At 44.6% G+C, this 27,546-nt stretch overlaps 1 long non-coding RNA gene across 1 annotated transcript; it reads left to right on the forward strand.

The window, feature by feature from the left end:
- The first annotated feature begins 7,579 nt into the window (after positions 1–7,579).
- LOC142558213 (uncharacterized) lies at positions 7,580–27,405 on the forward strand. Its single transcript, XR_012822982.1, has 4 exons — positions 7,580–7,668; positions 15,821–15,901; positions 19,032–19,076; positions 27,385–27,405. It is a non-coding gene; the product is annotated as an uncharacterized LOC142558213 (long non-coding RNA).
- The last annotated feature ends 141 nt before the right edge of the window (positions 27,406–27,546 follow it).

The following is a 27,546-nucleotide window of genomic DNA, read 5'->3' on the forward strand; positions in this document are numbered from 1 at the left end:
CGGAAGGAAAGGCAATGACCAGGTATGACAATCGAGAGAGCGAGACGAGTTATAAAATTTCTGGTAGAGGGAGAGACGCACTATTTTTCTGCGTGACTCAAGACGGAGAAGATTAGCTTTATGTTTTAGTTCCGAGACGCTGGAATAGTGAGAATAATCTGAGAAAACAAATCTAATAGTGCGATTTTGGATGGACTCTAAAGGTTTTTGTACGTTAATCTGATGCGGGTCCTAAACTGCGCATGCGTATTCCAGCTTGGGACGAACAAACATTTGGTACATTAGCAGTTTTACGTGACAAGGGTAAACTTAAAATTACGCCGTACATATCCAAGGACACGGTTAGCTTCGTTTGTTACACTTGCTATATGACGCGACCAGCTGAGATCATGAATCACTGTCATACCCAGGTACTTGACACTGATGACACTTTAGATAACTCGGAGCCAGAAACGACGTACTTATGTGCTTGGTAGAAAGCTCAGCGGAAGAACGAGACCTGTGAAGTTATTCTGACATTCTAAGATATTAACCATGTTTTAACCAATTTTCAAACGTTAGTAAATTGTTTTGAAGCTCATTGATATCATGGAAGCTATGGATACGACGGTAAAGGACGCAATTGCCTGCGAAAAGGCGAATACAGCAGGAGATGCTAGTCGATAGCTGATTGATGAAGATTAGAAAAAGTAGTGGTCCGAGGACGGTGCCTTGAAAAACTCCGGATATAACAGGTGCTAACGAGGAAGTGTGCCCATTAGTACAGACTTCGCACAGCGAATCAAATACAAAGGGGTTAAGATTTACGTTAAGGTTAAGAAATAGCAGTTTGTGGGCCACCTTGTCGAAGGCTTTCTCGAAGTCCAGGAACAGGGCGTTTATGAGAATATTGTTATCAATGCTGGAGCTGACGTAATAAATAAAAAAGGCAAACTGCGTCTCACATTATAAACCTTTTTGAAAGACATGTTGCTGTGGGTGAAAGAAGCCAACAGAGATTAGAAACTACTTGGTAATGTGTGAATAAATGACGTGTTCCAATAATTTCGAGGGCACACTCGTGGGTAATCTGCCTAATCTACAATAAGTTTTAACGAGCTTAGTAAAGCTTGCGAGGCCTGTGTTCCTAGTGTTCCTATTTGTACTTACGATATTATTACGATATTATCGGGAGATCAGAGCACTCGTCGACCGTTTTGGACACTCTCCGGCCGATGCGACTCTAAGCCTCTTCGTCGTCCGCGACAGTACTATGTACCGTCGTAACCTTCATCCGGATGGTTCCGAGTTCCTACTTGTCATACCTAAACCCCTCCGCTCAACCGTTCTAGAAGAGCTTCACAACGCACCAACGGCAAGGCACCTCGGCGTGTCTCGAACCTATGACCGTGTACGTCACTGTTTTTAATGGCCGGGCCTTGCCCGTTCCGTACGATGTAATGTCGCCGCTTGTGAACTTTGCCAACGACGCAAGAAGTCTTCCCAGCTCCCCTCTGGTTACTTGCAGCCGCTCGACATCCCTGCCGAGCCCTTCCATCGTGTTGGCTTAGATGAATTGCTTAGCAATTGTGTTGGCGCATCAATTGCTAACAGACCGTGGCCCTACGTTTTTGGCCAAAGTCATTGACGACATCATGCGGGCCTGCTCCATACAGCACAAATTTACCACCTCCTACCACCCTCAAACGAACGGCCTCACTAAACGTTTGAACCGCTCCCTTACAGACATGCTATCATAATACGTTTCAGACGACCACCGCGACTGGGACCTTGCTCTACCTTACAATACCTTTGCGTACAACTCTTCCCGTCTCGAAACTGCTGGTTTTTCCCCGTTTTACCTCTTGTATGACCGAGAACCGACGCTACTACTAGACACTGTGCTTCCGTCCACCACAGCTTCAACTAGCGCTTATGCCCGTGATGCAATCGCCCGTGCTGACCATGCTCGTCAACTTACGCGCGTTCGTCTACAAATGTTTCAAGACAAACAGAAGCAACGCTACGACCTCCGTCACCGTAATGTCCATTTTGTGCCCGGTACCCTCGTGTTGCTTTGGTCACCATCGCGTAAAGTTGGCCTTCGTGAGAAACTGCTTTCCTGTTATACAGGCCCAATATCACGTGCCCCGCCAAGTGGCTGATGTCACCTATGAAATTGTTCTAGCCACGCCCACTACGTCCTCAGCTGTGACAACCAGTGACATTGTCCACGTCGCCCGACTCAAGCCCTACAACTCTCCACGCGCCTTGGATATTTAACAGCACCTTGACGACGCTTTTGCCGCCGGGGGGTAGCATTACGATATTATTATATTATTATATTATTACTATATTATTATATTATTAGTATTACGTTATTATTATATTATCGGGAGATGCTCAGGAGACGAGCAGCCGCGAGAACGACGATGAAGTTGGTCTGTGCCTTGGCGCGGCCGAATGTCGGCCTGGCTGCCTGGTTCCAGTGTAAATAGCCTGTAAATAGCCTCTTTCGTCTGTGTCTTTCTACACGTCACAATATGTACCTCTGGGTGCGCGGGCATGTATGCGTGTGCGTGTACGTGCGTGAAGAAATATGCCGCATACTTCTTCAACACCTTCAACCCCTTCCTAAACTTTCACGAACGCTGTACTTTTTTATTTTTATTTCATTTATTTATAGATACTGCGATCTTTTACAAGATCTTAGTAGGGTATGAACATACAATACATTCATACAAATGTACAGTTCAAGCAATCATGCCGACGCTTGAATTCAACATGGCAAAAGGACAGAATGCATGAAAAAAGGAGCAAATAAACCATGTGCGGTTGAGTCATGAATGCAGGTGCGCCTGAAAACGGGATAAAGAATTTTATGTAATGAGTTCATCGGGAAATTCATTCCAATCAACTACTCTTCTTGTAAAATAAGAGTATTTGAAGCACTTGCTGTGCGGTGTTAATGGGGTTAGTGCTAGGGAGGGTTTATGACGAGTAGCATAACCAGTTAAAGGTGTTAAGATGTGTGAGGTATCAATATGGTAGTGGCCATTCATTAGCTGAAAAAATAATTTTAATCGGTAAACACGATTTTGTTCTGTAATCGAAGAGAAGCCACTACGTTTAAGGAGCTCTGTCATAGAAGTTCGACCGTAATAATTGTAGATAAATAGGACAGCGTTCTTTGTTTTGAATTGTTTCTAATTTTTCAATATTTGTTTTTGTGTAGGGGTCCCAAATGATTATTGCATATTCTAAAGTAAGACGAACTATTGTATATTATGCTAGGAGGCGGACAGCTGGTGTGGAGAATTTTAGCGACCATCTGAGGGGGAACAATTTGCGAAGACAATTAGCCATTACAGTGTCAGTATGTTTTGACCAGGAAATATTGTGAGATATGTGTATACCGAGATATTTAGAGTGAGATACTTCGGAGATATAAGTGCTCTGGGCAAAATACTGGAAGAGAAGGGGCTTTTTCCTTAGTGTTATTTTCATAAAGACGGTTTTTTCATAGTTAATAGCCATTTGCCATTGATGGCACCATGCAACTATTTTGCCAAAGTCACTATTTAGCCTGATTTGATCTTGGGGTGAGCCAATTTCGTCATATAGTATACAGTGATCCGCGTAAAGTTTACTTATTACAGATAGGTTATTGCCAATGTCATTTAAATAAAGCAGGAATAAAAGAGGACCCAGCACGGATCCCTGCGGAACGCCAGAAGCAACAAGCAATGTGTTGGAGGAAGTCTGGTTTATCCTAACGAATTGGAAAAGGTTGGTTAGGCACGCTTGTATCCATTTTAATAGCTTATCCTTTCTAAGTATAAAACTTAATTTGTAAAGTAATTTGCTGTGGGCTACTTTGTCGAATGCTTTACTGAAATCTATGAATATAGCGTCGGTTTGTTTTCTATTATTTATTGTGTTGGCAAAATCGTGAATCGTCTCTACTAACTGAGTGGTTGTGGAAAAGCCCTGCCGAAATCCGTGTTGAGTGTTTGTCAATACGCAATGCTCATCAAGTAAACCGATTACATGCTTATAGATTATGTGTTCAAAGTTTTTGCATGTTGTCGAAGTCAGAGAAATAGGTCGATAGTTGTTTATGCAATTATCGTTTCCCGATTTGTGTAAGGGTTTGATTATTGCTGTTTTCCAGTCATCGGGAAGCATTGGATCCTGAAGCGGTTTACTAAACAAAATTTCCAAGTATTTCAAACACCACTTGGCATAACGTTTTAAGAAAGCATTTGGTATGCCATCTGGACCGGGGGATCTTTTTCCATCAATTTTGAACAGTAAGTGACGTGTACCATTCTCAGAAATAACAATATCGAGAATGGAAGAAAAATTCATTTAAAAAGAAGGCAGACAACCGGCATCCGTTGTGAACACACTACTGAAATGATTGTTAAAAGCTGAACATACAGCCTGCTCATCGTGTGCACTCTTACCGTTACACTCTTGGTTAGCAACCTGCACAGATTGTGAAAATTTACTTTCCTACTAGAAAGAATGTTGTCATGCTATTGGTTTACTAACCTAAACTACAGCACAAGCACAAATCCGTAGAAAGTGGTACAACTTCATCCAAAATTATTACTGCTGGCATGTATGTGTGACGGAACCCGCACTGCAGCATATATCTCGCCAAGAAACTGTTACATATTAAAGAAAAAAAAAGAAAAACTGCTTTGGATACTGTCTGTCATGCTTTCAGTACCTTTACGGCTGTGCTCCTGCTCCGTGCGCTGAACCGCGCCTAACTACAGCACGTAATTTACACATTGCACGAAATGTAAATAGCAACTACCAAAGAATGACCACAAATAAGTAACTTTGTTATGTGGCCAATGCTTCTGTTTTGCGTGTGTCATTACGGCTCAGGACTATGCTTACAAAGACGGCGCCGAATAAAACAACACATGAAGAAGGGAGACACGAGACAAGCACGTAGGAACACTAACAACTGAGTGTTTTATTTCTTGACATACACTCTAAGAAGAATTCCGGGGAAAACGGGAGTAACTGCGCAGTTAGTCCCAAAAAGGGCGCTTTCGTCCCTCAAGGGAGTAACTGCATGGATGTGCGTGCCGTGTGCAAATTTTGGAGAGTAAGTGTTTAGTCCCTGGTCGGAAAGAGAGCAACGGGAGGACGAACGGCAACAGTTACTCCCCATGCGCTCCGCTATTTTTGTCCGTGTCGTGCAGTGATGCGGCAAAAACTGTATTGTCTATAAATCGTGAATAGTTCGAAGTTCATGCACTGTCCATTGAACTACATGCAAAGCAGCACTTTGGCTCTTCGTGAGAAAATTGCGTGAAATTTAAAGTTGGAATGTGAAGAGCCGTGCCCTTCGTGCGCACCCCATAAGTGAGCGATACACATTAAACGCGCAAGTCATTGATAGACTGCCAGATTTTGCTGGTCAATAGTACCTAAGTTCCTTCCGTTCCAAGGAGATTACGAACTTAACTGAAGCGATGTGTAGCTCAAACGGGACACACTAAGCGACAGAGCAATTGTGTATCTCTGTCGTCTTAGGTGCCCCGTTTGAGCTCGCTACGCGTTTACATCGTGTAGTGCCTCAGTTTAAAGCACCCTAAAAATACTCGGGCAGATTTCTTTTCGCACTCGCTTATGGTTTCAAGTACACTCAGCGTCACACTCTCTCCGCGCAGCATACACAAAATGCCGAGTCGCTTTTACATTGCCGCACCTGCGTTCCATGGCTTAAGTTGTCTTAATTTCCTACCGAGTCAACCAATCTGCCGTGGTGTAGTGGTTAGAGTAGCTGACATGGGATCCTGAGGACGTGAGTTCGAATCCTGCTTTCGGGCACTTTTTTTCTTTTTTTTTTCAGCTCAGTAATCTTTTTTATTAGCGTATAAATGCCTAATTTCATCGATTCCACCTTTGCGGAGCATCGGAAATAATGACCGTTACTCCTTTGAGGAGCATCGGAAAAGAGCAACTGTTAGTCCTCGGAGGAGTAACGGCATGGGAGTAACAGTTCATCCCCTCGCACTTACCCCCTAAAGGGAGGAATGGTTGTGGCAGATCAGTTGCTCCCCTAAAGGAGTAACCTCAATACCCCATTTCCTCCTTTTCTTCTTAGAGTGATAGTAATATATTGCTGCTCAAGAAATAAAACACTCAGTTGTTAGCGCGCCTACGTGCTTGTCTCGTGTCTCCCTTCTTCGTGTGTTGTTTTATTCGGCGCCGTCTTCGTAATCATGCTTAACCAACTAGCCCACCAGCACATGCTCAGGACTATGCGCTGTCAGACCTGCAAACAAGCGCAGTATGTTTAACGTTTTATGAGCAACTACTCAACAATTACCCTGAAAGACGCTCCCGCAGTCCACATTTTATAACAGTATGAACCTCGACTCGCCCGTACACAATGTAGCGGCGAAGCGAAGCACCTTTGGTGTGTGGTGGGGGGGGAGGGGGGGGGGCCGGGGGTGCGCTGGAATTAACGGAAAGATCAGGGCGAAGCACGACACCAGTCACAAAACACTTTGCATCCCACACCAAAGAAATGGCGCACCAACTCCGTTCATTGTTATCATGACGTCGAGAGGACAGGGCCAATTAGCGCATGGTCAATGCGCGGGTCAGCGCCGCAAATCACGTCATCCCATGAAGCGGGATAAAGGCCTGGCCACAAAAGAACAGCAATGCCGGCGTCAATCAAACACCTGTTGGCCGCTGAAATCGAGAATCGTGGCTGCCCGCCAACGATCCCTGGAGGCGCTTGATCACGATTCGTATTGCTGAAGCCCTCACGACTTCACCCGGGCTTCGACAGCAGCTGCAGCTCTACGCGTCTCCTATAATACTGTTCAGTATGGCGGATACTAGGGCTGGCCTCAGCCGCTTCGTATCTTAACCAGCGAGGCTTGAAGACGTAGGGAACATTCTCCCATCAAGTACAACCAGTTGAATGTCTCAAGGGTCGACCACACAAATATCGGTTGAACTCCAACGATTTCTCACATTCAAGGAGCGTTTCACATTCTTGTCCAGACCAAGGCTAGGAAACTCATGTAAACACGACGACATGGAGCGCCTGTATTTGAAACAACTGTCCATAACGATTATAGAATCCTGTATATCAAAAATTCTTTTTCCGCAAGTATAAATGTACTCTTTTCAGCGCCTATACTTGAATAAATTGCACCTAGCTTAAGATAAGAAATTCAAAAGGCTTTAGCACAATACATTTTCCTAAAATGTTTATTCAGAACAATATCATCAGCTAATTAGTCAATTAATTAATCAATGAAGATAAGCGTTAGAGGTAGCGCTCTCAATACATATTTGCGTATCAGCGTCGAATGCACACGTCAGATGTAATCGTTGCTTGAAAAGAAACTGGTTTTCCTCTCATACGGCTTATCGGTGTAGACCCTGCACTGTGATGCACGGTTTTCCTCCGTCACTGCGATATACCCTGTCCAGAAGATTACGTGCGCACGCTTGTGCCCGCGCGTGCGATGGATGGCCAGAGGACGGTCGTAAAGCAAAAACGATGCCCCGGCTAGCTTTCCTCACGGCTGGCCCGGTCAGGTTGTCTCTTGATTGCCGCGCGCAGCCGCAGTCATCGAAATCTCAGCGCGAGTGACTGCGGAGAGGAGGGTGAGGCAGCGGCAACCAGAACGGAGTCAGGTAAGCGTCCTGTCGGGTTAGACCGAAGCGGCGACAAGAATGCCCGTTGTAAATCACAATTTGTGGGATATTGCGGCTTTAGGAAATTCCGTTTCAAATACACCATATCTGTCCGCGTTGTTTCGTTTCATTATGGTACAAACCGACAAGGTGGATTGACCCCACAAACGACTATTGAAATGAGCTAGAATTGTCAATATTTTAGAAGAAAAGCACGAAAAGAAAGATATTTGATGAGAAAGTATATCAAAACTTAAACAACAAAAGCACATGTATCGAAAATCGCCGCAGTAAGATGACCCCACTTTAGCAACGTAATCTGCTCGGTGCTCCTATAAACATACGATGAGCAGTGCATATTGACTTGTGGCTGCAGCCAAGCTGTACATCAAACGGTAATCAATGCGGAACACTCATCAAAATTACAACGTGGCGAAAAACATTGCGCATTCGCGAATAGGAGGTGAAATGATTCCAAACGTACTGGACTTTATGCGATGATATAAGTCGAGGATCAAACAAGGACAAGCGCTGACTTTCACATGGAAATATTTATTACAAACGAGAAAATGCTTGGTTGCAATGTAGAAAGCAGCATGAAAAAACGCAGACATAAGGTCAGAATAACAGACAGCGCTTGTCTTGCCCATTTCTCTGACCCTCTGTCTGCGCTTCTCCTTGCTGCTTTCAACATTCCAACTGAATAGGTACGAACTGGCCCAACATTCGGTGCTTTTGAGGAAATTCTGCGTGATGACTATCGAAAACAAAGAACGAAAGAATACGAAAGAAGAGCAGCATCCAACCAACAACCAATAAAGACATGATTCGCTGTCGCCCGCGTCCGCGCCTGAAGTAGCGCTGTTACATTTTGAATGTTGCAGAACAAAGTATAACCCAAACTTTGACGTTGAGGTGAAACGGCGACAGGAAATAAGGAACTGTTCAATGATTTCCTCTTGGTCGCTAATTCTTAAGCAAAGTTTAGAAAGTGAGAAGCCCGACCGATAAGCGGTAAATGTCATCTTTGACGCGTTTCTTCTGCTTCTCCTTTGTTCAAATCTAGCGGGCGCTCCTTCTCCCTATTCGTGGGAAAGAAAACGGATCTGCTAATCACACGGCAGAAATTTGAGATAAAGGTTATGAGGTTTAACGCCTCGAGGGAGACAGAAAGATATACGAGATGCGAAATGAGCGCAGGTGGACCAATGCAAACATCCAGTTTGCTACCCTGTACTGGGAAAGGTGTAAAGAGAGACAAAAGTATATACACCACAAAAGCACAGGTAGACAGAGAGAGAAAAAAAAGAAAACCCAGCAGTGAGTCTGTGCTCATATCGAGCTTCTTTCTTGTCCGTTATGTATTGAGTTATTCTTCGTTATTGTGCAACGCCAACGAGATCAACGTTCTGTACTTCTAACAGATATTCTTAGCCTTCGATATTATTTGTCTGCTAATGTAAACTGAAAGAGACAATCCGGAAATGCTAAAGTGAGCCATTTCTATAAAACCCTGCGTTTTTAATTATTTCTCGTGAAACACATTGGGGAACATTTCAAAGCGTGCCGGAGCGACAACGATGGCTGTGCACCGTGTCTTATAGGGCAAACGCAGGTACCGTGTTTGTGTTAGGTTTGTAACCGTCACTGACGCGTAAATAACGGCCGTAGCATTTTATCACCCCATACAACAGGTATGTCCTGATGTAGAAGTTCTGTCAGCCTTACTGCTTCCTCTAGTTCCCCCAGCGCGCCGCGCGCGTTCCATTAATGTATCGTGGGATGCGAGAACGGCGTCATTTCTGCCTGGCCAGCAACGCGACTTCATGTGGCATCTAGGATGGCAGGTGCTTCCAACTCGTGACACGCTAGAGCGGTGGGGCGTAGTCGCATCTTCGCTGTGCCCCAATTACCCCCTTCAGGAATCTAATGAACATGTGCTGCGCCAATGCGCCGTAGCCAGGTTATTTTGGAGGGCCGTGCATATCGGTTTTCGTTGCCTTGGAGTTAACCATTTTATCACATCTAGTCGCTGCTCACGTGGCCGCTTTGCGAGACTCTTAATTGGTGCGTGGGCCTTTTGTCTATGGCGTAACCGATGCGAGGCAGTTGCCGCAGGGCATCGTTGCCGCGCTCTGTTTCCACTTCTTGGGGGCTACTGTCCACTTCTTTGAGAGCTACTGTCGTTTCTGTCAGAGGAGTTATTCTTCCTTGGGGAAGAGGAGTTCCCTCGACAGTGGTCATGCCTTTTCCTGTCAGTGGCAGATGGACGCGTAAGGCTTAATATTGGACCAGCCTGGTTCTTGTAGCCAGACAATCAGAAGTATTCATTGAATGTGCATAGAATGTAGGCGCCCGTGATTTCTGTGTGTGTGTGCTCTCGTATACATGCTCATTTTTGAATGTACACATCTCATAGCATCACTTCAAAATTATGTAAAGTGTCCCTGTCACATCATCATTGTACATAGTCATTGTGTAAACTGTATATATTGAACATCACTTTATACATGCGACAATAAGTTTATGTGTAACTATGCCTTTCCGTGAGTCTATGTGGTTTATATGTTAGTGAGTGAAGACTAGGACTATGCCTTTACGAGAGACTTCTGATGTTAGGGGAACCGTCGCTGAGGTGAAATTTATAATTTGGTACGGCAAAATTTATCAAGTCCGCGTAACAGTGGACCAACAATACACTAGAAAAAGTTACAGTGACGTCTCACTTCATGAACACGTGTTACGCGCAAGTTTATGGGTGTTTTTTTCCTATTTCTGAATTGCGGATAGAATGCTCTCAAAATGCGCTGACTATGTGTAAGTGTGGCGGTTTTTTTTTTTCAAGCATTATTTTTTATTTTGTAAGTATTAGACCAATTTTTATAAAGTCTAAAGTGCCATTAGGAAAAATGGTAAGGCAGTGTAAGGAAATGCAGTGCTTATTATTTCAAGCAGCTTGGTAATGCACTATTCAAACTATTATAAATTTCCCCTTCTCCTCTTTCTTAAATTTTTGGAGCCTCCTGTGCACGCCAAGCTTGTGCCTTTTGCCGGAGTTGTTAAATTCATGCCCAGCGCTTGGCGACGACTTCGGGATTGGTCGACTAGCACTCGGTCTGCAGCCGCTTGCGTCGCTTCTCCGTCCTTCTCGCTCGGCCTCTCGACCACAAGACGAACCCGGTCAACACCCTGCCAGTCGGTGTTGACCCGGTACGTCCATAGTGCGTACAGAACCCGTAGCAACTGCCAGAGGAGGTCAGCCCAGTGCGCCTCCACCTGCCATCCTCCTCTGCGGCGCTTCGCCTCCTTTCTCCTTCCCCGTTTCGCTCAACACCACCGAGAAATTTCCTCTAGGTGGCGTTATTTTGCCGCACTCCTCCCTACTTCCCCCGGGGCGCAATTCCCTTCTCCACCTTCAGGCGCCTTCCTCCTCCGGCGCTCGCTTCCCTCGTGGCAACATACATAATCTCACCGATTTCACAGACGGGACATGTACGCTTGCGCGTAGAGAAATACGGTGAACGCAAGACCTTACAAAAAAGAAGCTGTAGTCGCAGAAACCGTCAAGTATGATCGTAAAGGTTAGCGATTAGTTTATGGGGACCGCAGAATTCAAATTAACACACTAGCAAAACTTCCGAACTATATTGCTGAGGTGGATAGCTGTGTTTGACGATAGCGGCACGAATTATTGCCGGAATGTTTACGTGGACGGCGTGGTGACGACAGTGTGAGAACGGTGAATATATTGACGGCGCGATGACGGTGAAATCACGGCCGATGCGGCATTACGACAACTTAATCACGACAGCGTCACGACCATTGCGCGACACCGGCAGCCTCACATATTACAGCGCAGCTCTTAGGGCCGCCCCGCATTTTTGCGCATGTTGTGTGTCCCTTCTTCGTTCGGCGTCCTGTCTTTGTGCTCGCAAAAGTCTCTTAAGAACCATGTATAACAACTCGCCCAAAATGGTAACTTTTTTGAACCACATTCAGCGTTGTCACCGGCGTTTTCTGTCGTTTCGCCTCTCGGCGTCGTCGTATGAACGGCGCCAGAGGGAGCGTCCAGCCATGCGAGCAACACGCGGACCAGCGCAGAACGGTCTCCGCTCATCGAGGTTGCAGCTGAGGCATGAGGAAGGAAGCGGATTAGGAGGTTATGGCGAAAGGCAGATGAGGAAAGCCTACTGCCGCACGAGACATGCTCCACGGCGGCGACCAGCCATGAGCCGAGTCCGTCCACCGGTACCATATACAAAATCGAGAGTAGATGTATAAGCATGAAATGGCAGCCGGCAAAGCAGATTGGTTGGAAATTGCACTAGCCACAATCCTACACGCTCGCTACGGCACAGCCCACCACACCGCACCATGCCAAACTGTGCAAACCGCCTGAAGGCCGCACGACAGGCAGCAAAACAGCAAAACAAGCCAGGGAGACAGAGTGCACTTCCCAGCTAGAAGAAGAGTGAATTGAATGCCGGGGTTTTACGTGCCAAAATCACGATTTCATTATGAGGCACACGGTGGTGGGGGACTCCGGATTAATTTTGACCATCGGGGGTTGTTTAATATGACCCCAATGCACGGGACACGAGATTTTTTTTCACTTGGCCTTCCTCGAAATGTGGCCGCCACGGCAGGGATTTGATCCCGCGACCTCGTGCTTAGCAGCGCAACACCATGACCGCTAAGCCACCGCGGTGGGTAGATGGATGGATGGATGTGTGGATCGATGTTATGAGCGTCCCCTTTGGAACGGGGCGGTGGGTTGCGCCACCAAGCTCTTGTTATTATACTGCCTAATGTCCTGCCTAAGTTAAACAATAAAAAAATAAACACTATGAACCCCCCCACCTCACTTTTCTGATCCCCTATTGCTAACTGTGCTTTGTACGTCTCCGTCTTTTATCGTTTCCCTACTTTTCTTCCACCAATCCTCCAATCGCCTCTTACTAATGCCTATTGCGGACATGTTTACTTTCCCACTGCTCTCGCTGAACCCAAGGGCTTCAAGGAGGCCAGTGGTGCCTAAATCGACCGCTGGGTAGACGTCTTCACATTCTAATAAAACATGCTCAATAGTTTCCCTAACTTTACCGCAGCGAGCACATGCTTCTTGTTTCTTCTTATATCTCGCTTTATAGGTGCGTGTTCTAAGGCATCCCGATCTCGCTTCGAAAAGTAATGAGCTTCCCTTTGAGTTATCATAAATTGTTCCTGATTTCGTTTTTTTCCTTAAGTAGTTACTCACGGCAGGTTTCCTTTCCATTGCCGCCACCCATGAGATTATTTCAGCCTCTCTGACTTTCTGCTTGACCGTCTTTGTTGCTATGTTGCCCACCATACAGGCCACATACTTGCTGGTCAGCTCCTAGTTCTTTTCCTGCACTGTGTATCAATGTTTTTCCTGTACAGATACCTGAACGCTCTCCCAGCTCATTTACTTTCTTTAACGCCTGTAGGAGGCGCCATCTCTCGAAGTGACTCAAAACCCGCACCGAGGAACTCACGGACCACCGGCATTAGGCGCTCTGCACACAAAGATGACAAGGAAATGTATAGTTCCCTGTTATCTACTTTTGAACGTCGCTATTAGAAATGACACGTTAAAGTTTAGCGTAGTAGAATTTACAGCTTTAGTGATATCGTGAAGAAACACAGGAAGAACTTGGAAGCAATATTTTTTTAACTTGTTTGGACCGTAGCTAGCGTATGTAATGCGGTCCTGTACAAAGGGTTGGGTGCGAGAGACATTTTTTTGAGTTTTGACTCGTTGCCGTGGTGATCTCGTTTTGTTCTCGCAAATTGCCCAGATGTTCTCGTTTGAGTGTCCAGATAACAGCTGTGGCTTTTGGCTCAAGGTCACTTGAAGTTCGCCGACAACACGGATTAAAAGCATTTCATGCTTAACACATACACACACATAAAAAAGGATGTCGGATTGTTAACGTCACCAAATTGCACAATGGGTTATGAGGGAACGTGGCCATTACCGCACGAGTAATGTCTTCTTTAGATTAAATCATCATTTTGTCCATATTCTATATGTATACATATTTCGTTATTGCCTACGCACATTTCGTACAAGTGCAGAAAACAAAAGCAAAACAGAGACGATATAACCGAAGCTTAGTGAGCGCAACCTTTAAAGATTTTCGTCCAATTTTAGAGACCGCCATTAGTATATATCGTTGCACAAACCAGTACCAGTTTAGAAGAAAATCAACATTTTACTCACTGTTTTAGTAAATAATGAACCATTGCCACAAACTGAATGGTCAGACGATCTTCAGGGTGTTTAAGCTCTCCGGGAAAATACCGATCTGAAGCTTCCAGATACCGCCGTTCCCATGCCGCGGGCGCTCCGTGACAATTAACACACAAACCCCGCGTGTTTCCATCAAACAGCCGTGCATTTGCATACATGAGCACGAAAACGCCACATTTCCCTCCAGGTAAACATAGGAACCGAATGGTCCGTATGCTTGACAGCTTTTATAGGGGCACTCATGTTGTAATCGTGGTGTATTCATAGGTTGTGGTAGTTTTCCTAAGGCATTCTCGCTTTGTCATTTAAGTCAAAGAGGCGAAAGTAAGGCGTTGGCGGGAATTGAAACAGCTTCCCACATTCCCGATATTGGTGGAATATACCGTATTAGCAGTTGATTAGATTAATTATACTAGGTAATTGCAAATAAGTCCTCGAAACCTTAATTAAAACAAAGAATGACTACAATGTTTTTCGCTAACCAGGAAAGTACACAACAGACGAGACTCCATCAACGCCAACAAACTACGGGAAACAAACACTTTTGGACTATCCATGCTTATCATAAATAAAATGGGTAAGAGTTCGGCAGCATATAACACTCCTCTAACACGTGAAGAAGAAAACCTGCTGCACACTTGGTAATGCATTAAGTTATACGATCGGACGGGTCAGACTTCTTGCGAGGCATAACGAGCTGCACTGTGAAGTACGCGTGGGTCCAAGCCGTTGTCTGCAAGCTTCAGCCGCCTCTCTACGCTGCCGTCTCGCATCGTCGCGTTGCTGCTTTCGCAGTTCGGCTTCTTCCGCTCGTTTTTTGACGCTTGGCTGCGGCTTCGCGCGCTTGTATAGCGGGGTCCGGCTCGCGCAAACGACGTTTCTCCTCGACATCCTCGAAGTAGGGCAAACTGAGTAGCACTCGCTGCCGAAAGCCCTGTTCCCCCCACCTCGCACGTCGCACCTCGTTTCTCGCTTGTCGAGTATTGTCGACCGCAGCTTACTTCTGAGGCGGGCACGCAATGCTTTATTGATGGCTCGAATGGTTATTTTGAGCTTGTTCTTCATTGAAACGTGTGCTGTTGTGTGTGTTGTATGAGTGATTTCAATGAACGGATGAGCCATTGCTGCTGATATTTTTTTTTACCACTCGACCAGACGCCACCTTAAGGAGGTATGAGTCATTGCAACGAGCCACTTAAGGCTTTCATCTTAATAAGGTTACTCTCAATTAGAGCTAAGGCGATTCACAAGTCAAGCAAAGAACGCCTGATTCAAATGAGCTGTTAAATTTAATTTTTTTAATAAAAAATTGCATTGTCTTTTCTTTTCCTATTTAGACTGCAAGTACTACTGTGTTATGTGTATTGTATAAAATATATTGAAACCGTCAGTTTTTGGTGACATCTTATCACTTTTGTATTTAATATTAAAATTCGGCGTGTGAACTTGTTTAGAATCATGGTTCTTCCTTAAAAAGAATTTGTTGCACAGTGCTGTGAACTTTATATTATGCAAACTATGCTATGTTATGTACAACTGTATAATAAAATTGCATACCTCTGTGATTCGCCGTAAGCGTTTAGTTCCTGTGCTTTCTTCTTTTTTTTGCCATGAAGATATCAATAATTCCATTACGGAATAAAAAAAGAACCAGCGAATGACAGATAAGTCAATAGCTGCGTGTTCTAGGGCAGCTCAACACTGTAGAGTAACAAACCGGAAGATATATACTAGTTTGACAGAGGTCATCTGCGTCGCAGTATTTGGACAACATTAAGCATAATCAAAGTGTACTTGCGAATGCAATGAACAGAAATGAAAGATGGGGACACAAAAAATACAAGCCGGGCGCTTTCTTCATTTCGTTTTGCTTTACAGAACACAACATGAGCAGTGCAAGCATGTACACCTTTCTCATCGCCGCATTTGTCGCCACTCTCATCACGGCGGACTACTATGGTAAGAAGGTGGCGGGTAGTCTGTCGTATGCTTCGTTAATGTTCGTCTTAGGTGTGAAAACGAACTGTAGCTATCGCTTCGATAAACAGGGTGCATGCGTCATTTTGCTTTGAGGAAACAAAAAATTAAATTATGGAGTTTTACGTGCCAAACCCACTTTCTGATTATGAGGCACGCCGTAGTGGAGGACTCCGGAAATTTCGCACCTAAATTTGAGGAAACAACAGCGTCAGCAACAACAACGATAGAAGCCAACTGCATTACTCCTTACTGCATCTGATAAGGCAGGACTCCTTAGCTGCTCGATTACAAAGCTTGAAAGTAAGCAACAAAACGTCGAAAATCTCTATACTGAGCCCCCGTTTGAGCGATATACCGTGTATCCAAGGTAATGTTAGCCAGGTCGTTCAACGAAAAAAAATGTTAAAGGTCACGGTAGGAGACACAATTACGCACAACGTCAACATAAACAAGCACAGAAGGCAGTAACCGTTGCTTCGTAATATGTTGGCGACCCGAATACCTCTGGCTGGCAGCGATAAGCGCTAAGCTACCCGGAAACGCATTTTACGATAGTGCGCCAGAGAACAGCATTCCGCTAAAACGCGAATTTCGTGTATTTTTACCAGCAAGCACCATCGAAGCCTCGTGATCGAAATTTAATGACGCGAGAGTTTCAAACCTTAAATTAGTCGAATGAAACACGCCTTGTAGTTTAGAAGGCGCACTGGTTCCCCTGTGGTATTTTCTACGGTCATCAAGGTATGCCTATCAAGCATACTGCGTTCCTTCTTTCGCCTGGCAAGCAGGTGGAATTTGCCCATAGCGTGAATGCGTGGGAGCTTTTCGAGAGCACGAGCTTAGTGGGTCCAAAGCGGAATTGCCGCGGAGCCATTAACGCACGCCGTACGAAAAAAAAATTGAAACAAGCTGTAAGTATATTAAAAACCCTCTTCCAGAACCCTCCCACTTCGAGAAAGACTTGGAATGAGTTGCCTTCAAGACGCAAGACGCCACTCTGCGTCAACTAAACCGTTAAATCAAATAATTAACGAGGCATGCAATGGATGTAATACAGCAGAACAAGCAACAAACAGGCGTCTGCGCTAAGGATGATTCCATACGTCCTGGTATACCCAAACTCATTTAAAACGAGCTTAAGCGAACTTTTGTATGTGTTCGATTTGTTTATCTCCAGTGTAGAAAAGACGCAAGTTAATTTACTGATAACAAAACTGCTCATAGTAGGCAGTAAACTTCGTCTGTGCCTTGAACTAGGTGTTTCTGTGCGTCACTAATAAAGGTGTTCTCGAGGCGCCACAGTATGACATACCTGCTCCCGTCCACTATCCTGAATTTCACCACAGTACTGAGGCAGCACATCAACCGCAGAAAGTACTTACGGAGTAAAAAAGCAAGAGTACAGACAAAGAGAGAAGAAGAAAAAGGTTATTTTAATGTTGCGTTTACGCAGTTCGAACTTGGCTTTTTTTTATTTTCACTGGCAAAAGACGCCCCAAGATAAATAAATCCAATCTCCAGTCCATTACGCTGGAATTATTTTACATGAGTACCAGTCAGCAAGTTCTGCGTGTTCGATATAGAGGGAAAGTCGCTTTATACTGGTTTGTTATGTTAGGGTTCAACTGCGTACCAATTGACACAATAAAAGAAGTGTTGACAGAAACGCAGCATTTGTACTTTGAGTTTCCTTACATGCGCCCATGTATACCGTTGATAAAATCCTTGTAGATGTATCTGCAGTGTTGGTGTGTTCAAGCCCGTCATAGGTTACTCGTATCTTTTGCGGCGGCATGCGACGGCATGGTCGATACCAAAATCGAATGCAATGCAACATGGGTTGGAGCCCCGAATTTTCTTTTTACCGAACTAATCAGTGATTATAACATGAAAGTTATACTTCGTATGTGTCATTAAAATATAAAACTTATATGCGCGTTTTGTTTTTGTTCTTATTTCTCACGTCTCGTTACGGCGGCTTCACGTTGGAGGCCAGCCAGGGGTGTTTACGACTACAGCACTGAAAGCCATGGTGCTGCGACACAGCCTGCGTGTGAGCCGTCAGTGAGACCGGACCGACAGGGCCTCGCTCAAACGCAGCAGTAGTTGCTGATGCGTCGCTGCTGCGTTCCATTGATTAAGATCCAGCAAAGAGGCATCTATTACTTTAAAGGAGAGTGAGCGCTCGCTTGTGTCCAAATTGGATGCGTAAGCTATCAATTCGCCATACGTCTGTGAGGTATTCCTTCTTTTTTTTCACTGCCAGGTTTCCTCAAAAATATTGTATACGAGTATACTGAATGACATGCCTGATTTTATACGAGACAGAAATAGACAGGAAGATGGACTTGAAGCGATCAACAGTGCTTGAACAACAGATGTCCTTAGAGACAACGTTTCGACAACTTATTTGCTTAGTACTTGCCCTGTCTTCTGCATTCTTGTTAGAAATATTATATACTTGTTTTGTCCCCAGAGTTTATACTTCAGGACGTTTAATATGCCAAGCATTTCTTGACGAACATATGCCACTTTGACAGTATCTATCTGTCTAGCCGCGCACGTCTTGTTGGTCTCATGGTCGTTTCGTTAACTTCGTATGTACCACAATGGGTATAGTATGACAAATGTGTCTCACGAACATAAATGACAGGTCATGTTATGAATGTCATGACATCAGTGTCATGTAGGTCATAAAAGAGCCGCCTACATCTTGGTGTTCTCATGGTCGGTTCATTAACTTGGTAGGCTCCCCGCATACTGCTTCGCATAACATCGATTCCCACAGGCCGTGGGGTCTGCCATTATTTTTCCAACATTTTTTTCATGGAGGTTTTGTAATTTAATATTAATCAATAAACTTACACGTAAGGGCACTGGTAGCGACTTGCCAGGACGAAGGCAAGCCTCCCGGTCAAAACATTTGCTCCAGCGCCATCCGTTGTTGGAGCATTGTTGAAAGCTTGATTTTTGTATATTTAGGAACACGACCGGAGGTGCACTTCGCCCACCTAACTAGTAGTTTTGTGAACAAAGCTATTCAGAATAACCTACTTCGCTGCTTGAATGAAAATTACTGTTGCCTCATGTCCTTTTCTTTAACTTTCAGAACCGGTAGCCAAAGAAGTACATATTGTCAAGCCTAACTTGCCACGTAAGTATGACCTAGGTGCACCAACGTCAAAACGAGCAATTTGCCAATGTGCTCCATTCTCTGTTTCTTTCTTTAAGCTCTACGCGGCTTTGACTGACTGAATAAACTTTATTGAAACCAGCAAGAGATGGTGGCTGGGCCTAGCAAAAAAAAAAATTATGCAGAACCTCCATTGAGAGTTTCTTACGCATAAGTATGCGTAAATGTACCCCCAAATTTGAGTTGGCCTATCCGCTAATTTCAAGTTGGCCCACCCAAAAATTTCAAGCTGGCCTACCCCTAAATTTGAGTTCGCCCACCTCTACTACAGGCTTCCCCATGTATTTTCTATGGAGCCCTGTGGGTATGCATAAATCTGATCATATGGGTATTCTCTCTGATCAATATTTTTTTAGTTTCAATTGTTCCTGAACTTATAAAGCTACAAATCAGCTACATTTACATTATTATAGAAATTAAATGTCTTGGCAAATTACGTATATTTGTGCAGATACAAGGCATTACACTCTTCGCGTGACGGACATGCTTTGTTTGGGTACGCCAAAGAATGCGTACGCCTTAAAATCCGAGGACACCTAAGCAATTTTTACAAGCTGTGAATGCGAAAGCATTAACGTCCAGTTGAACAGCTCTGAGCGATACTTCGAGTTTTGCGCTGCGAATAATGTACCATAGCTTTACGTGCAGCCCGAACCAGCAAGCAGAAGCAGCCAGCGGTGCCAACGCCGGATGCCACCGACGTGGCGATGCCCTCTAGCCTCACGCAACACCTGCTGCGGCGATTGCGCATCAGCAACACCTGATGCGCAATCGCCGCAGCAGGTGTTCCCTCTTGCCCGCTCTGTCAACGCATCCCAGATAGCACGAAGCCTGTGTGCTTTGATCCATGACGTGGCGCTAGCTTGGCCGACTGCCACAGAATCTAATGGAGATGCTCCCGAGTAAGCTGCGGTAGTTTTATGTTGACATCACCGGTTAAGTCACGCCGGGTTTGACAGCGGAAATTTTGGTCCAAGTAGCATGACGTCATTGAGCAGATTTCACAAGCCTGCCATGTAGGAGACGTTGGCTCTGCTCCGTTGAGGAGCGCTCGTGCCGAGAGTGCGGGTGAAGTGGCGTCACGGCGGTGCCCTCTCCGCTCACACGACACCTGACGCACTAGCACTGCAGCAAGCGGGCCCTTTCTCAAGCAAGCTCAGCTCCGTCGAAGCGCACTCGTGAAGTGGCGCCGCAGCCAATGGCAGTGCGAGTTTAGATGCTGTTTCGCTACTACAGACGACAGGCGCCGACTTTCTCGCTCAATGAGCATTTTGACGCTTTCGATTCAAAAAATGCCAGGCCTAACCTCTGACATGAGAGACAGTGCCTCTAGCGTATAGGATGCATTTCTACATATTGTAGGAAGCGTTGCGTAATGGTCGTTATCGTAATTATGTTTAGTATCAAGTGTAACTTGTGGTACACGCCTGTGTCTTAACCTCGGGGCTATGATATTGAGGGCAAAGATATTATCACTGGTTTGACCTTCAACCAGGCAGATGATTCCTCTCGTAAATAACACTGTGGTACAAAGCCTCCCAATGTAATATCTGGTATAAGCAGATTTGCGATTCGCAGTTCGAAATGGATGGGAAGCAAATCACACTGCAGAAGGTAACGCTCCACTCGCTTCTTGCATAAGATTCGACGTATCAAAAGTTCTACATTTTCTCTGAGCGGTACCATTCTACTTATACATAAGTAGGCAATAATATAAGTGGACAAATATCTCGACGCTTAAGGTTTATCGGCGAATGATTTGCCAGATCTAGTGGCACATATAAAGAAAAATATTAAGTGCTGCAATTAAGGACCATTCTTTTTCAGTAAGACTTATTTACGGTCACGAAATTCACTGTGATATGATGAGAGGCTTTGAAAAGCGATGATTGAAGCTACAAACATGTTCTAAGACTATATATCGTCATTTTTACTTACACTTTCAGTAAACTCCCGTAAACAGTATGTGTAATCTCCATGAAAACATCCCTTCTTTGCACCTCCTGTATATATTCCTACGTAAAATATTCTGATACGATGGTGCTCATAGTACCTGACATCTCTTGAGGAAAAAATTGCACTCGTAACCAAAAATACTAACAGGGAACAAGGCAAATACTAATATTCTTTGCAGCAAAATAGGAACACTGCCTTCAGTATTCTTCTAACGTATTTGCAAGTGTGTGTGTGTGTGTGTGTGTGTGTGTGTGTGTGTGTGTGTGTGTGTGTGTGTGTGTGTGTGTGTGTGTGTGTGTGTGTGTGTGTGTGTGTGTGTGTGTGTGTGTGTGTGTGTGTGTGTGTGTGTGTGTGTGTGTGTGTGTGTGTGTGTGTGTGTGTGTGTGTGTGTGTGTGTGTGTGTGTGTCAGCATCAACCGAAAAGCACCCCTTACATTTACCTTCTACAAACTTGCGTTGTTAACTTAAATCAATGGAAAGGGATTTTGTTTGAGTTTCTAAGTTTGGTATCAGCGCTAAATTGAGAGTCCAGAAGTGCAAAATTGTGCATGTTGTACTCGTTAGTGTATAGCGGATGCAAACGAATAACGTTCACACGGAACAACAGGATTAAGGACAGCGCGATACGTTGACTAAATACCGTGCAGTTGATAGCCTGCAAAAGCATTAGGGCTTGCCCAAACAGCAGAAGGAAAGAAATGCACCACGCGAAAAAGCAAACGTGTCTTATCTCTCAAAAACAACAATAACTACGATGATGACAACGACAACAACAATGACAACAACAGCAGTGATGGCAATGCCATCTTTTCATCGCAGAAGCGGCCTGCATGCGCCTGCCCCTTCTTGCAAGGCTGTTGCATTCGACGACGTTACACATGCATTCTAGTGAAAAAGAGGATGATGTCACGCGTTCACGTGGCACTAACATCATCGTCTCTACCAGGCTTCTCGTGTCTCTGGGTCTATTTCCTTGGTCTTCAGTTCCACGCACTGCCCACTCTCTCGCAGCTATTTTTGACCACGAGCCATAACACGGAAGCCTCTTGAATTAACCATGCAATCCTAGCGCAATAAATATAGATCCTCACGAGCGCTCGAAATGTGCCATTTGATGTTGGTTAACATGGCCATGAACGGCAACCAGAAACGCCACAGTGTCAAAGTAGCATGTCGAATTGTATCTTCTGACTCATTAGAATTCGTAACCGAAAACCCCCGTACTTCCTCCGTAACATCGACTTTTCCAGATGCTCTGATATCATCTCAGTCGTTAGTGTCATTCTGATCGAGCTTTAAGTAAACACTGATTACACATAATTAACAAATACTTCAATAGCTTCTGTTTATAATATAACATCAAATTCAAAATATACAGGAACATTAAATTTTTTGCTTGCCTATCTGGAGCAGGCTACATGTGAATTAGGAGCTTCTGATAGGCATCGACGGTTGAGGGCGCACTGCTCAACAATGTTGAGCCGTGCGGTTAATCTTCAAAATGTAGGTATTTTTAACGCGGGATTTAGTAAGAATGGATGTTTTTTCGTGGGGAGCGTGTTTTTTTATTCCTTTTTTTTGCGATCTGGAAGGTTATGTTAACTACATTTTGTTCAGTAAAATATCTTGTACTTTTCAATACTACCCTACATTCCAGATACTTGAAACAGAAAAGGGGCAATTATCGACGTTAACGTTACATAACGCCTTGCTTCTCCTTTCGTCTATACGTCCCTGCATTCCCTGGCCAAGAGCTATTTCTCTAGTTTCGAGAGCACAGATCAGAACTTTTCGTCGCAGCTCTTTGCAATCGTTTGTCCTAAGAAAAGCTTAAAGTGTGAAATGATGCAAAAATATGGCAACATCCCACTGCGCTTCAGAATAGTTTTTTAATGCAGTGAGCAAAGCAAGATGAGAAAATTGGCGCTATTTCACAGCACCACATATCATAATATAGGTAAAATACGTCTACATTTCTTGCATCCTTGCAGATACTTAACGCACGCCAAGATGCTGAGCAGGAAATGGGATGAAAGAGCATGACAACCGACAGACGCGCGCAATAAAACACTGGTCTTGGTGTGTTAGTGGGACGTTTCTTTGCTATATTCAGCAGAGGTTAATTTCTCTTATGTTTGCGCTTGTAAGTGAAACAAAGCAGAAAAATATATAAGTATAAGAAAGAATGACACACTTCTTTTACTGTAATTGCGCGTATGACTTCTCAATGAAATCCTCCTTAACGGCACTGCATGTGCGCGCATTTCTTGCATGTGCGTCAGAGACGCAGACATCATTTCTCAAGTGTAGGAACACACATGAAAAAAAGTCGACTTGCCCAAGAATTAGTTCGTCTCCACATGCCTCACGCAGTCGTTTTCGACGATAAACCCAACGCTGAACGCCCTGAATGATCCCTGAACGCTATTTCATTAGAAAGCATGCCTTTGCTGCAGTTTCCGTCCGCTACGACAATGAATGTTCGCAAAGAGGCACTTCGGCCCATCACGTGAGCTTTCGTACCTCCGTATGATATGACACCACGGATGAACTGACCCGCCAGGAGGAAGTATCAATTTTGCAATTTTCAATTCACTTTATTTCAACACCACAATGTGGAGGACCGCGAACAAAAAGCGTTTTTATGGCTTGACAAGGTCGGCAGCCCTTTTTAACAAGCAGTGACAGAGCATAAGGTGAGGTGTTATATATTCAACTAGAATCACCTAAGTCCCAATAACACGAGCAACAGACATAATGCATATATATATATATATATATATATATATATATATATATATATATATATATATATATATATATGTGTGTGTGTGTGTGTGTGTGTGTGTGTGTGTGTGTGTGTGTGTGTGTGTGTGTGTGTGTGTAAAGTGAATTCAAGTAAAACAGAATGTATGTGTAGTACATATAGCACTCACGTACAATTGAAACCAAGAGAAAAAAAGAATTAACGCGAATTACTAATGCACATTATACATATATGAAATCGACAAATGTGTCACACAATACATACTGCAATGCACAATTCGGCAATCTGATTGATTATCAATTCGGATAATCTGAAGAACTCAGATTGTCAAATCTAAGAGCACGTGAAATCATCCAGGCTCTCTACATAAAGAAAGATTCCAGCAAACGATAAATGTCGAAATTAATGCGATTAGCTTTGCAGCAACCTGGCGATACACCGTATTGCCGCCGCAGAGACACATCAGCGGGGTTGCTCTCTCGCATTTCCCTCTGGACACGCTGCGCCATCTAGCGGCGCCGCCGCGAAGTCCACGCGAAGTTCTTTCCGTGGTTTCCGAGATTTCACCTATGTCGCAATTACCGGGGCACATCCTCTCCCAGAAATTTCTGTGTACCAGGATGCCACCTGCCCAGCCTCCCCCAATTCCCAATTCTGTCCCCCAGTTCAGTGAGTGCTCCCCCTCACGAAAAAAATACTTGATTACGCCGCTGCTTCTTGCAGTCGTCACTCCGTCGTAGATACACCATCATCGTTCCGCCGTCGTCACTCTGTCCTCGTCATTCAATCGTCATCCTTCATTGGTCGTCATTCCATTGTTGTTACTCCGTTTTGGTTCCTTCTTCACATGGTGTAGTAACACCTTCGTACGCCTGTAGTCGTCGGCATGCCGTAATCATTATGCAGTTTTGATCATTCCGTAGTCGTGGTTCCATCGTCATTGTTCCGACTTCATCAATCTGCCGTCGTCACTCACTCTGTCGTCATCACTCAGTTGCCATTCCATCGTCGTCATTCAAATGTCATTCCATGGCCTCGTCAATCCTTTGTCGTCATTTCTTCTTCGCATGTCCTTATGCCTTCGTGATCATGCAGTCATCAGCATGCCGTCGTTGTCGTGCAGCTGTGGCCACTCCGTAGTCGTCATGCCACGGTTGTCAGGCCATCGGGGTTTCATCGTGCACATGATCATTCCGTCGTCATTATAGCGTTGCCATCCCGTTGCGGTCAGTACCCACTACACATTATTACAGGCAAAAAGTGAAGTTCCCAACAAAGAGGTACACTAGTTGGCAACATAAGCGATTGCCGTCGTGGGTGTGCGCTTTAATGTGCATTTATGTCCCCCTTGAATAGATGGTGCACCCGCATCTAATCATTTACATCATTACATTACATTTGCCTGACCGCGTTACTTTTGGTTAAGCATTCAATTGCCAACTCGGCATGGTTGCTTAGTGTCTTGCAAACTCTTAAAAAGCAACTGCCGATAACAGCACAGGGTATACGTTTCCTGCCGGTAGACAGCGATCAAGGGTTACCGTAGGACATGATAATGCTCCTGGGCCTGCATAGTCTGTGGAAGAAACGGATGGGGCCGACACATGCTGATGTCAGCGTGCGCTCAGGGCGAAAAAATTTTGTTCAAAGCATTCTTTTCGTACATGAGATATATCGTGTACAGGCAGATCCGCTTCACTGGTTGGGTGTTCTTGACGAATTGTTGAATTTCAAGGAATTTTAGCTTGTCCCGTTGGTCCAAGTAGGCCAACGTGTTTTTATATATGTATGTCCTTTAGTGAATAAACCAAGGTAATTAAAAAAGCGTGGTTGCTTAGTGGCTCTGGCTCTGGTTTTGGCTGTGCCCGTACAATGCGGGCTCCAACCTTCAATATAAGTGCAAGTGGGACGCCTTGCTCAAGAGCTCGGAATTCACGGACCAAGCACAGGCCGTCTAGGGGGCCCGCGACGTCGCAGAGAGTCACCACCTCCCTCTGCCGTCGTGGGCGGAGCCACCAACTTGATTGGGGAGCAAAATCAAGTTCCTCAGGGCAATCCAATAAAGTTCTTGTCACTGTCACTGTTTAGTGGCTATGTGTTGGGCTGCTAAGCACGAGGTCGCGGGATCGAATCGCGGCCACGGCTGCCGCATTTAGAAGGGGCGAAATGCGAAAGCACCCGTGTACTTAGGTTTAGGTGCACGTTAAAGAACCTAGGTGGTCCAAATTTCTGGAGTCCCCCACTACGGAGTGCCTCGTGGTTTTGGCACGTAAAACCCCATAATTTAATTTTTAAATACTGGATTGCCCTTGCGTCATTAACATTTTATTTGCGGAAACTAACACTTCAATAACGTCACTTTCTGCAAGATTTTCAGTGATTAGCGTTAGGGTTGCATAACATTTACTTTACCATTTGCGGAAACATCCCCGAAAACTTCGCTTAACCCCGGTTCATACATAAGATGGGCTCCGCCGATTTTTTTTTTTAATTATTCCTTGCGCATTGCCACAAACTGCCAGCTATTAGTTCAGTGTTTCTTTTCATTGAGCCCTGTCCTCGTCACGTTACCATGATGACAACCATGAACTGTCCGTTAATGTCACCTGTGCCTCGTGGGTCTTCATCCAAGCCGGCGGCCAGAGTCGCTCAACTAGACTCACGGATGACATTCCCAGTTTTTTTTTACTTTATGCTGGAGACAGGGCTTCACATTTACGCGTTGTAGTGCTTTGATGCAGAAAGCTAAAATAACGTTATAATCAAACAGCATGCGCAAGCAAAACTGCGCAATGTGTCGTTATCCTGTGGTTTGCAGCATTCCTCTATTCTTCAAAGGGGAAGCAGTTTCATCGGGAAAACGAGCGGTCGTGTTGACCATAAATCCAGAAATCAAGCTAACTCGTTCAAAGGAACGTCAGGCAGATATCTCGCTGCGCTTTGGCTCAAATGTCGGTGCTTGCACTTTTTAGAGCATATAGACAAACACATGCAGATGAAGAGATGTAGAGAGTAAACAGCACATGAAATGTATGAAGCCTGCCTAACACACACACGGCAGTTGCTTTCTATACCTTCAATCACGTGCTTTAATCCCAAATATGCCTTCTTGTAATGTATATTCATGCTGCATATTCGTATTTGTGTTTTCTTTTTTGTGCGTGCTTGCGTTTCTGCGCCGCGCCTTTAACATATTCTGTTACTTGCTCTTGCCTACGTACATATTGGTCCTCTTTGTAGACAATAAAACACTGTTAGCTGCAGGCGCCTCATTCTTTTGTTCTTGACGCTGCTTCATTTTAATGCAGTTTCCCAGTTGTGACAACTGTGTGATGCGCCCCAACACCATTATACGTATAGCCCGCACCAAGTTATATGAACTAAGTCGAACAAATTACCAATAAAGAAAGGCTTTTAAAACTTAAGTTCGTGATTACTCTGCCTTCGATTTTAGGAGAAATCGACTGCCTACTTTATTCACGGTATGTGTCTGTTTTCATCACCACTGCTGCTTTATTCTTCATTTTTGAATATTCTTCTTTGCAGCCAGGAAGAAATTAACTGGGCGTAAGTAATTGCCTTTCTAATGTTTTCTCCTCTCAGTTTTCGCGATCGCTTAATTAAGGGTTCTTAGCCGAGCATACTAAGTACACCACCTGTTTTACAAAGATGTTTACCTCCCTTCTCTGACATTGAGGCTTTTGTGAT

This window comes from Dermacentor variabilis, chromosome 9, assembly GCF_050947875.1.
Source record: "Dermacentor variabilis isolate Ectoservices chromosome 9, ASM5094787v1, whole genome shotgun sequence".
Taxonomy (NCBI): domain Eukaryota; kingdom Metazoa; phylum Arthropoda; class Arachnida; order Ixodida; family Ixodidae; genus Dermacentor; species Dermacentor variabilis.